The 12769-nt window shown below is 43.2% G+C and overlaps 1 protein-coding gene across 1 annotated transcript in view; it reads left to right on the top strand.

Annotated features, from left to right (window-relative positions):
• LOC146868458 (uncharacterized) overlaps positions 1 to 12769 on the top strand; it is a 443450-nt gene that overhangs the window by 37905 nt on the left and 392776 nt on the right. The window lies entirely within an intron of this gene.

A 12769-nucleotide genomic window follows, 5' to 3' on the forward strand; every position in this document is an offset into this window, starting at 1 on the left:
TAAATTCCCGCCTCAACTATGGCAGCGCCTTGTACTTTGGCTCACCCCGATAAGTCCTAAATAAATTAAAGGTCATCCAAAATGACACTGCCTGCCTCCTTATTAACACCGCAAGGCACCAGTCTGCCAAAAAAGGACTTGGTGGAACTACATTGGATTCCAGTAGAGCAGCGAGCACAGTTCAATGCCTTATGCATTCTACATAGGACACTTCATGACAAAGGCCCCTCACTGCTAAAACCTCTAGTCTCCTTATATTCTCCTTGTAGGCCTCTCAGATCATCCTCGGCACACCTGTTGAATGTCCCCAAGATACTCAATCCCAATGGGGTGGTCGTTCAATAGCCTACTTGGCCCCCAAAACTCTGGAACAGCTTACCAACAGAGTTTCGCCAAGTGGACCATGAACTCTTTCCATAAGGCCTGGAAACATGGCTATTTAACAACTAATCCCCCCCTCCCGTGATGGTTATGGTAAATGCGGTATTGGTTCTAGCGCCAGGAGGCCTCCGGGTAACCATGTGCTATATAAGAACTAAAGAATAAAATAGGCAATCCAAAACAGAAACAGAACTGTGTTCATGAAATATGTGCAACAAATCCACTCTGAAACAGACTCCTGTCCCTTCCACACTCCCTAAACCTGTGTATTTCCAGGAATATTCAGCCTGATTTCTGGGAATGGCATGGGGAGTTCTGGGAGGACACAACAAAGCTGTGGTCTTTGTGCTGTTCAGGAACAGACTGCAGCTCTTATGTATTGCTATTGTTATTTGTCATTTATATGGCTCGCGATTTGCCACTGGTATGAATGAATCACGGTTTGTGGAGTTGCAACGGGTGGCCAGGCATCACATCAAATTGCATTATGTGGTCCTGGGCTAACTTTCCATCTGTTTGTGAGGTTTCCACCACAGACCGGAATACGGCTCATATTGTACAGACCCGGGATTCCTGCTGTTTTAAAGGTGAACCAATTGCCTAATTTGTAATAAATAAAAAAATGCAAGCAAGAGCCAAGAGTATTTCTTAGGAGCCTGCTGATGGATGCTGGGATTGCTGAATGCCATGGTTTCCTTATCTTGATTCCACCTCATGCTTCTTTCTTCCACCACCCTACACTTTCTGTCTCTTTGTCACTTTGTAGGTTTATTCCCTTTGTCACTATATTCCCGTCTTTCTCTTACTACTCCTTTCTCCCCTTTTTGCCTTTCTCTTGTGCTGGTTCAAAGTCTTATGAGAAAGACAGTCCCAATCTGCAAAAATGAGTGACCCCAGCATAAATTAAGCAGGGGGTTGATACACGTCTCTATTTTAGGCAACTCAGATCTTCCCCACAATTAAGTGTGTTTCTGTCTGTTGCTGACTGTCGCGAAAATAGAAATTCATGTGGTTGTTTAAAATATCAGAAAATTGTTCTTAAATGACCATGCAGCTCCCTTTAAGGATTAAAATATAGAGAACTGATTTATTTATATTAATTTTATTGATTTTGTTTAGCCTGCATTGCACAACAGAATTGATTCTAGGCACTTGCAAGATAGTCTTGAGCGAAACATAACAGAGCCAACAGATATTTTAGTACAGATAAGTCTTTATTTTTGCCTTGAACGTAATGTCTTTGTGGGAGTTGCATATATGTTGTGAAAGCTTGTTCCACATGGGAGTGCCAGCCAATGAGAACTCCTCTTTGCTTGGGTCTAGCGGTTGGTTCATAGGGTCCCTGAAGAGATTGAGATCATTTTAGAAGAGCGCTCTAGCAGGGCTGAATGTAATGATTCTCTCCCATTGGTATGTTGGAGCGGATCCTTCTAAGCATCAGAGGGGAGGCAGGATATTTTGAATATGGCACTGTCTTTCACCAGTAGCCACTGAACGTGTTTTTAATGCTTAGTGATGCTAAGCATTTGAGGCCAATTGCAGCATTCTGCATTATAGGGTAAGTAAATTAAAATGCCATGTTTCAGTGGAATACGTTTTAATGCTGGGGTAGTCGGATTGAGATGCCAATCTATGTTGGATGCACAGTGGCATCTACGAGCGAAGTGTATCCAAGCCAGTGGATACATTCAGGTGCAAGGACCTCTCTGTGCAGTTAGCCCCAAAGGCTACCTCCTGTTTCTGACCATTGCAAAGGTGGTGCATGGTCCTTTTTGTCCCCTATCCTGCCCAAACAATCCCCACAGTCACCATCCTCTTTTTGGCCAATTCAGGGGCGTACCGTACTCCAGATACCTTGCCTTTTCCCCACTCCCAGTTCTGCACCTTGTGTGAACCAGTCTGCCCATGGAGACTAGAAAGCAAATAGTTGATGCTGTCTTAAGGGGGCTTAAGTGTGTGATTTAGTCCTTTGCACCTCCTTTAATTCAACATCTGGATTAGATTTGCCCATTTCCATAGTACATACCGCCTACTCACTCCTCTTTTAAATAGTGTAATTAGAGTTAAACTTACCGAATTCAGTAATACTTACTTAATTGTTAAGGCGGAATAGACCCAGTGAAGTTATGGGCCCAGTGAGTGTAGATGTGAAAATGTGGGGTTAAAACAGGATGTAGAGGTCCACTCAGAACAATTTTAATGAATGTGACCACTCTCCTGGCTAAAAACAAGAAATGGCGCACCCCTGCTGTAAGGTTACAGGGTTCTGCGCTGTGAGATCAGGTAAACCTGTTTCTTGTCATTACGTCTTATGGACGTCTTATGGCCAATTCTTCAGGACCAATGTGAGATCTATCAACACTTTTTGGAGGCGGTCCAATGTAGTGAACAAAAGTGACCACCCATACAGCACCCTAAAAAGTGATACCTATAGATCTAGATCATCAACCCATTTTGGGTCATTAATTCATAGCAATGTGTTCTAGCTGGTGGTGGACACTTAATAGTGTAGTGTCGTGTCTTCTCCGTAACGCGGTAGTAGACCTACCCCTCACTCTCTCGGTTTCGACAGGGGTGCACCATTTCTTGTTTTTAGCCAGAAGAGTGGCCACATTCATTAAATTTGTTCTGAGTGGACCTCTACCTCCTGTTTTAACCCCACATTTTCACATCTACACTCACTAGGGTCCTCACACGCACTGCACCCAATGGACAGGAAAATACCTCTCCGCCAAAAGGCCCCATCATGCGTGCCGATCGGGTATTGCAACGCCGACCCGACGAGGAGGAGACCCAATGATGACGCATGACACCTAGCTGAATGAGTGTGTGAGGGTCTCTTTCCGAAAGGAGGACATTTTCTCCTGCCATTAGCGAGTAGTTGAGGTCTCCACACGCACATCTACCTGTCTTCTTTTCTTTAGGAACAGCATACTATTCTGTTTTGTATTGTAATTGGGCTTGTATGCTGGACCTGGTTAAACAAAGCCCTCCGTTCCCTTTTCTTGAAGTGATTCAAAATGAAGCCTTTGTTTTTAAAGGCACTGTTTCTCATTCCATTCTTGTCCTACGCCCCTCTGTTCTCACACTCCACATAGCTTTACCTTAACACCACCACACCTACCACGCCTCTGTGGGAATTTTAGATAAAAAGGTTTAGTTGAAAGAAAAGCAAGTTGGTTGGGATTTTAAAGCTCCATTTGCATGAAAACCTTCAAACAAGAAAACATTTAAGAACTTAGTGAAAAGCTCGGTTTATAGATAAATAATCCACGCCCTCATGACTCTTTTCACAGACACACGCACGCACGCACACGTACACACGCACACACACACACCTGTGTTTACCCTCCTTCTTCCAGTTCTGCGTGAAAACAATCAGAAAGATAGTTTATAGCGGTAAACAAATGTAACAGGGCGTCCATGTGCTACATAAGGCTCAAGACAAATTGACAATCAGAATATAAGTGCTTTGATCACTTTCTTGAGGGCCATAAGTCATATAATGCCTTTGATCGAAAAAGGTAAAAATTCTATATCCTTTTAACTGATAAAGAACGTTTTTAATATTTACAAAAGCTTTTAGATATTCCTGTGCCTGGATTATAAAACTGTTGTAAGCATACAGTTTTGCATGTTCTGCCTTATGAATAAAACTCCCAGATTTTACATTTTTCGTGATTTTTATAGATAAATATGACCATAAAACGTATATTTCAAAGTATGTATTTATTTTTAAATACAGAAAGACGTAAATGGATATTCTAATCTTGAGGAATTCTCAAAGGTGCCAACCATAACTGGCAGGTGCATAGCGGGGTTGTTGATCATTACTTCTTGGGTATGTGCATTAGATCGGGATTGAGGACAGCGGGAGTGCCTTTACATCGCAACTTATGTGTTTGTATATACATTAATTTCTTCATTTATTGATTTCTTTTTCAGTATGTATGCATGTATTTATGTTGTATTTCTAAAGAAGTGTGAAAAGGCCCCAGAGTGCTGTACAGGGTCAAGTAAATGTCCGTGTACAAATGTATTTACTAAATTACTTTTAGATGTGATTTTCCATTTGTTTTTATTTTCCTTTTTTATTTTTATTTGTTTTCTAAACTCCTATATTTCATTTAATTTGTATGTGTATTTATTTATTTTTGGGGGTGGTGTAAACCCTCCAACCCCCTTTTTTAGGTCTCGCCTGGCATAGCAGTGCGCATGCGCCTCATGCTCTGCGAGGGCCTTTTGGAATCAATTCCGTTTCGGAAGGGGACTTGGAGCCCCGCCCCTCTTTTCCATTGGTTTGCGCAATCGTTTATGTTAACAATGGTGCATGATTGGAAAGCGGGCTTTTTGGTTACTGCCCTGTCCAATTTTAGTACGGCCCATCTGGATAGGCCGACGTCATCTTTGTTTGCCGTGACGTAGGAGGGTGTGCTGGTAGCTTTGTTTACAGAAAACCCTGGCTCGTTATTGGCAATCCTAGCAGCTCCTCCCTCCCCTTCCCCCATCCGAAAGCAAATTCCCCAGAGTTGCGCTGTTTATTGTTCATGGGCTTACATCGTGCTCGCACACACACAGGTTGAAAGATTACCATCACACCGGGTAGAGTCCAAGGCTCGGCTTGTTCTTTTCATTTCCATTCTTAGGAAGCTCGGAAGGTCAGAGGTCGCCTGCTTGGTTGTCTTCGCTGAGTCTTCTATTTCACAGCTGCTGCAAGCAGAAAGGACGTGTTTTGGTGATATACAAATGTGTAAATGGTACAGTTTTGAAACTACAAGCCTGCCCCTCGCCGATAAAAACGAGCTATTATTGGCTTACCCAATAGGGTGAGTAAGTGGGGTGTGGGTTTTTGTGGATCAAGGGGTGAGGGTACAATCGTGACCAGATAAGAACGAGATTTATAGCCCTGTTTTCAGTGGATCTCTTGGTAAACGTCTCCTATGCTCCAGACAGGTAAAAGAATAAATAGAAACAGCGCTGCTTGTAGTGCCTGTGCCTTCCCCCAGCAACACCTCCCGCCCCTCACAGCTCGTTATTTTCAGTGTAATTGTTTTGTGATCGCGTCGGCAGGAGGACGGGAGAATTGATGTGAAAACTGAGACTACGGAACAGTGTTTGTTTGGCACTGGGATCTTGTCTCCCACTCATTCTGTAATAAAATGGGAGTGATCGAGATTCTCTTAATGTTTAGCAAAAAAGTTTAGCCAAGTTAGAGAGCCTCTGTAGGGCCAGCGTCTTATTGACTCCATAAAGTTCACCTCCCCTCTGGCTTAGATTAAACCTTCCATCTCATTCCTCGTATACTCCAGGAGCCTGCGGCATATGTGTGGTGTCCCATGAAACACACAGATAATAGCAAAAGCGATGCTCTTGCTGCAGAACTGTCTGTCTGCCCCATTCAAAGAAACTTCGTGATGTGCGTGTGGTTTTCAACGCACAAGTTCGGTTGCCAGAAACACTGCTCAGTGTGTAGCTGCCTGTGGTGGTGAACTGCATATAATGAGCAGATTCCAAAGCTTGAATCCTAGCAGGGCTGCCTCAACCCGTCCTCTTGCACATATGGTCAAAATGAGTAGCTTTGAAAGGGAGTGTAACAAAAGCTGTGGCAATCCCAGGGTTGGGTGAATTATAAACATTCTTTTGTTAGCCAACATGAACTTCTTTTTATCTTTCCCAGAATGGGAAACAGTAGTATGCAGTATTTAGTTTGTTGCAACATAAAAACCAGCTTCCAACATTAAAGCAATGAAAAGAGCGGCCTTTCAGGTAAAAAAATAAAATGGACGAGCTTCAAATGACGAATGGAATAAATTCAGCAGACAGCATTTTTTAGGTATGGAAAGAAGTAAAATGCATGCACATTGTGGGTAGGGAGTGGGGATTATGAGCAAATATCTAGACAGCTGTTGACACTCCTAGAAAGCAATAAACCTGTAACAATTGATGTGAGTCTTTCCACTATTGTTCCACCAGTCACAGAAGAGAGGCAATCGCACTTAATGTATTGGCAGTGTGTTACTGAGCCTCCAAGCAATTGCTCCAGGAAGCAAAAAAAACGTATCTAGCGAAACAATGGACGAGAAAACTGTTTCAGATGCACACTGGGTGTTGTGTGTAATCATAACCACTGTGGTTCAGTGAAACTGTGGGATGGAGCTAGGGGTAAGGAGCACGTCCACTTACAAGGCGTGCTACCACCACCGCCATGCACCTGCTACATTTGGTGATGTTATGTTTATTATGTATAATGCTCAAAATGAATAGCAGGAAGCCCAACTCTAGGCGCAAGCTAACAGGCCTAAGAAGGTGGGGGACATTTCTTAAGCTCGCTGCTGGAAACATTTTTTTTTTTTACAGATAATATGTGGCATGGTAAATTGCATCTCTAAGTTTAGTCTGAGAAAAACGTAGAAATACAACCCAAGATGCATAGTTGGTAAGTGGCATAGACAAACCGGAAGTGAATCAGCAAGATTCGGGAAAGTGGATGATTCAAGTGAGCTTGGTGGTACAGTGAGGCGCCAAGAGGCAGGGTCCTGATTGGCTGCAATTGCTCTTATCTACAAAATGAAAACCTTGGCTCCACCAAATCTGTATAGGAGCAGGGAAATGGCCTTCTTAGTAGGGGAACATAAGTTATCCATGTAGAACAAAAAATGACCGACACATATGCAGTGGGCATGCACAGTTGCTACTTATTTTAGGGGCAAATATCATATATTTCAACATCTAGAAAGAGAGAAGAGGGGACTTTAGACAAGAAAATCTGAGATATTTTACACTCCCACTAAGTTAAAGTGAAAGATGTTTTTAAGCAAAGCCTGAAACTGATCTGGATTGCTTGTGTTCTCCTCTGGAGGGGATCTTGCTTGGGTGTTTTGGCTGGGCAGTTCCTACTGGACGAGGTCCAAGCCTGATTTGCATATGGTAGGTCTCTGTCTAAAGCAGCATAGTGGGTGTAAAATGATGGACTGGAATGTGTCCCTGAGTGATCACCAGTGGCTGAGATAAACTCAAACATTTTTCCCATCACCTCGTCGTTTATATCAGTAGATGTGCTCGGTGCCGTGGGTATGCCCAGACGTGGGTCCCAGGATCACTGTGCCACATGACTAAAGATGCTTCCTATGGATGAGGCCCAAATAGGGTGAAACTGATCTGAGGTTGCTTGTATGCCCGTCTGGAGGGGACCTGGCTTGGCAGTTTAGGCTGGACTGTTCCTACTGGAGCAGTTTCAAGAGTGGTTTGCTTATGGCATGTCTCTGTATAGAGTGGTATAATGAGCTAAAGGTAAATGACTGAAATGGTGCCCAAAGTGATTCATTCCCTCACTTAGTTGTTTATTGCAGAAGACACAGTAAGTGTGACGAGTATGCCCAGACTTTGGTTGAGTGCTCATTGTGCCACGGGACTGAAGCTGCACCCCGCTGATAAGGTCCAAATAGGCCAAAGCCAGTCTGGGGCTGCGTGTTTTAGTATATGGAATTAACCTGGCCTGTGGTTTAAGCTAGACTGTTCCTATGGGAGCAGGACAAAGGCTGATTTGCAAATGGCAGGTCTGACAAACGATGGACTGGAATGAGGACCCAAGTGATCACCAGTGGCTGACAATAATTCAAGCATTCCTTCCATCACCTTGTTATTTATTGTGATTTAAAGGTGACACAACAGTTGCAGTGCTGATCGATAGGTATAGGATTTATAAACAAGGTGATGTTTCCTAATGAAGCTAAGTTCCATACATCTATTTATAGCGTTAAAACCCATAGGGCATCCAAGTTCAAGTTTACTTTTATTGGGTAAATAAATATAGAATTACTTTGTTTCAGCTTTTTATTCACAATACATAAAATAAACATACACAAATGCAGATAAAATGTGTAAAACATAAATCTGGATAAATACGGTCAGGAATGTCAGAGAAATAACTACTATAAAGCAGGGAGCCCTACTTCTAACCCATAGTTAAGTTATTGAATAAAAACAGGCCTGAACAATCACCAAGTCAGTGTTGAAGAGGGATGCTCCTTCTTTGATACATTGATCTCATTTCTAGCTGCTTTATTGCTGAATCCCCTACAACTTATGCTAAAGTGAGCTAATGGGATCTAATATTTAGCATGCAGTTGGTTTTGCAAGTAAGGAGCGTGAGTCTTGCACATGAGAGGACAGATACAATAACATAGACGCATATGGTAATACAATGTTAAGATGATAACATTAACAGAATTAGCCAATGCCATCATAGAGTCTAAAATCCCTCCAAAAGGGTTTACCTTATTAGGATGCTTCATATTTGTAGACTCCTCGTGGACGTTATGGTAGTGTCCTTTAATTTTCTTTTGTTTGACTTGAGAAATAAATAAGAAGGAAATTTGTTCTGCTTCCGTTAGCACTTCAAAAGTAGGGTTTACTTATATTTACATGGACCTTAAGACTTTGCCAACGTGCTTCTCCAGCGTTGGGGTTTTCTGTGACTTTAAACATTATATGTGTTTCATCTTCATAGTTTTGAGTATTGACTCCTGTGGAGTAGATCACATAATGGAATAAGGGATTGCCGTAGATCACAGGAACCCATGTAGATGAACACTCCTCAACACACACCTTCGATTATCCACAGTAAGAAAGGAACTAAGGGCCTGACTGGAGTTTAGTGGATGGGTTATTCCATCACAAATGTGACGTATATCCCTTCTGCTCTATTACAAGTGATTTATATCCAATGTTACTTGTAATACTGCGGACAGGATATCCATCTGCCGACCTCTAAATCATGTCCTAAATCATTCACTCACCAATTTTGACACTACAGTCATCTTCTAATTCTAGCACAGAGAAAGGCTGGTCAAGGATATCAAAACAGAAAGAAGGGTGTTGACATTGAGAGGAATCTTGTGGGGTCAGAGGTGGTTCAAAAGGCAATAGGTGGTAACTTGTCCTTTTAAGTGCCTCTTTCTACCAGAAATGTCAATTACTTTGTATGAGATTATTCTCACGTTTCTATTTTTCCTTCAAGGCAATATTTTCTCAGGTCTTCTCAAATTTACCAGATATTGACACTCTCAAAAGGTCAATCCTTATGTAATACATAAGGACCTCCTTTTGTAAATCCAACCCTGAAGTTAGCCAGAAGATCAGTAGGTGGGCAAATAGGAAAAAATGAAGGTGATTATCAGGTAAGACTTTTTTCAGACAGCGAGACAAGAAATGTGGCGGAAGGACGAGGGAACGTAAGCAAATTGTTCACACTACACACCTCGCTAAATAATTAGGCCGTATTTGGATATCCGGCATACATAAACTCTTGCTGCTGATTAATATGGTATATTTTCTAAGACCCTTCAAATAAAATCTATCCGGGGTAATAAGCATATAATAGCTAACCCTTCCAGATGCCTCTGTGCTCCTCTTGCGCTCATGCATGTTCTCGTGTGTATATAATTGTCACTTCTATTGTACAGGAGTATCACTATCTCTAGCCCAGCAGGTTCAGCGGCACCAGGGCCCCAGAGGTGTGAGTGACCACATGCATCCCAATTAGGGCTGTATTTTACTACCCAACTGGAGTGAAAGAGCCCATTTAACCCCTTCAGTGCCCATGACGAGCTGGACTCGTCATGGGCTGCGGTGGCGCTGTGCCCATGACGAGTCCAGCTCGTCATGAACTCCGCCCGCTAATACAAAGCGCGGCACTGGGCGGGGAAAGGGGCGGGCATGCAAGGGGTTAAGTGCGTACATCAGGACCTATGAACGTTTGCTATTTCACTATCTGAGAAGTCATGCCAACATTTCTGCCTACCTTCCAGATCTGAAGTCCTGTGACTTTACATTTGTATAAAAGTGTGCTCACGTGTGTACCTTTGTGATACTGTTAGGTATGTGACGTTTTCAGCAACAAACATGCTCTTCTGTGTCTTATTTTTGGCTGCATTGCTCTTTGTGGAAATGTGCATGCATGGCTGCATGTGCTAGTCTTCGTATGTCCATTGTTTCTGAACATGTGAGCTGCATGGCCTGCTTGAATCTGTTTGTGCCTATGACTCTGCATGCCTCTGAAATTTCAACCAGAAGACATAGCTCCGAGTGCCATATGAGTATACTGAGTAAGGAGGCACAGGCAACAATATACCTCCGGTGGGTTTTCTTGCTGATGCAACCTCACTGCTAAAGAAAATCACCAGAGACTATAGAAATGTAATTTGTTGATACCATTTTGGCTTTTCCATATCACAGTGAGAATATTATGATGAGGGTATTTCTATTTATTCAGGGATTCTGTATACACACCTGTGTGGCACTTTCCCCCCCATTTTTCCCTCTCAGAGTTCCCATTTTGACATTGGTGAGAGCATACCATGAAATGAATGTGCACCAAGGAGAGCACTTTAGATGGGATGCAGGGCATCACTGGAGCCCCTGCAGGCACTCGGTTTATCTGCTTCTTCTTCCTTTAGGGAAAACAGATTAATTGTTTTTCCTGCCAGTCTAATTAAACCATGCATGGTACTCCCGTCCCCCCTCCTCCAAGGAACCCACTCTAAATGGAAGATCCCCAGACCAAGCATCGCTGGGAATTTTGAGCCACTATTAGTTGGGTATTTTTGGGCTCAGTAGGCAATTTTCTACCTTTTCTGAAACCACCTTAGACCTGCTGGATGAGGTAGGCAAGGCACAGCCCTGCCACATGTATATTTTGCCATTTCTTTTTTTGGTCATCAATGTACTCAAGAAGACGTGGCTCGCTGACCCCAAAATGGTGTACAACGTTTCAATTGTTCTTAAGTGATTTTCACACACAAATTTGGCACAGCCAGGATTCCTGCTTCCTGAAATCATATGGGTACAAAAAGCACTGCACACACTGACCTCCCACCAGAACAAAGTCCTCAATCTACACAATTCCAAAGACACACTGTCCTACACAAGTTATCGTTCCTGTCCACACTGCGCAACTGTGAGCATGACCTTCTCTACTTCCAAATACTGTTAACATGAGGGTCAAGACACTATCAGGCCCTTCTGTACGGCACCCCTCAATAAGAATGAGTGACCACACAAGCACGAGAGTTTTGAATGCGGATCGATCAGTCCATCAGGCGAAGCCGCTGCATAAGGGGGAGCAGCATACTTGAATGCTCTAAGCTGAGTCAGTCTTCCTGTCATTCCACCTTCTGCCTCTTCAGCTTCATGGTTCAGTCCAAGGCCTGCAGAGAAGCAGAACGCTCAAGGACATTTAGGCAGTTCCAGTGTTTGTCAATGCTGATGATCCTGCAAGAAAATATAGTTATTTGAAAACAATGCCTCCCAGAACACATCAAAGGTGAAGCCAGCAAAAGAAAAGGAGTTATGGGTTACTGTTCGATGACCACTCCTATGGAGAGCCCCTAAAATAGAAGATGACGCCGGTGTGCAAGGGAGCTGGTGGGCCCAGACCACCACATTGACTCCTAGGGCTGGTCTGTTGTTTCACAAGAGGTGGCTGGATTGGCACTTTTAGATGGAGATGTTTGGTTCCACGTGCAGGTGAGCGCACAATTCTTGGTTCCCACCCATGTTCACTTGGACTTTAATGAATGTGTTGTCCAGATGGCTACTTCCCTGTGACTTGCCTGCTGCTCTTCAGGAGGCGGCTCCACAGACCATAGCAGCCCGGTCAGGTTGATCTAGGAGTGACAATGGTATCTTCCTTTTCTGGGGGCTTAACTTGGATAGAAGGCTAGTGAGGGGCAACTTTCCATGCAGACATTGCTGAAAAGAGAGTGGGCATCATGTTTTGGAGTTTTTTTTAAGATCCTAAAAAGATGTGTACTATTTCCACAGGAGCACCTATATTTGTAAATGTTTAGGAAATGTGATTACGTGGCTACAGTAGATCAAAAAGGAGTGTTTGTAAAGGGTCCATTCAAGGAAGAGGACAGTTTCGCTGGCTATAACCCAGGCAAAGTAGGTAGGGCTTTCTTGAAGGGAAATGCGTGTATTACAGCAAAAATCTTGTGATGGTTAAAAAAATTTCTTTTGAGGTCTGAGCTGACCTTTTGCTTGCAGGACATTGAGTGGGCTATGGGTCCACCCCTTCAATCTTTTTCAGTTACTGGCTTGAGACTTTGTCAATCACATCTTGGTTCAGTCCAGAGGAGTATTACTCTCTCATTTGATGCTACACGACTGCTAGGGTGAATTTTCCAACTTAAATGGAGTGGTGTATTTTTGTGAGGGCTTTTTCTCTCATCTTCCTCTCCAACTGGCTTTCTCCGTTGTGCCCCACTCTTCTTTTTCTACCTGCTAACCCTCTCCCTTTCCTGTTCATTCTGTTCCTCCCTCTTTCCCATGCGCTCCTCCTTCACCCAACTCACCCACAACCCAATTTCGTTTTTGCCTCCCAAGT

This window comes from Triturus cristatus, chromosome 1_2 (assembly GCF_964204655.1).
Source record: "Triturus cristatus chromosome 1_2, aTriCri1.1, whole genome shotgun sequence".
Lineage (NCBI taxonomy): Eukaryota > Metazoa > Chordata > Amphibia > Caudata > Salamandridae > Triturus > Triturus cristatus.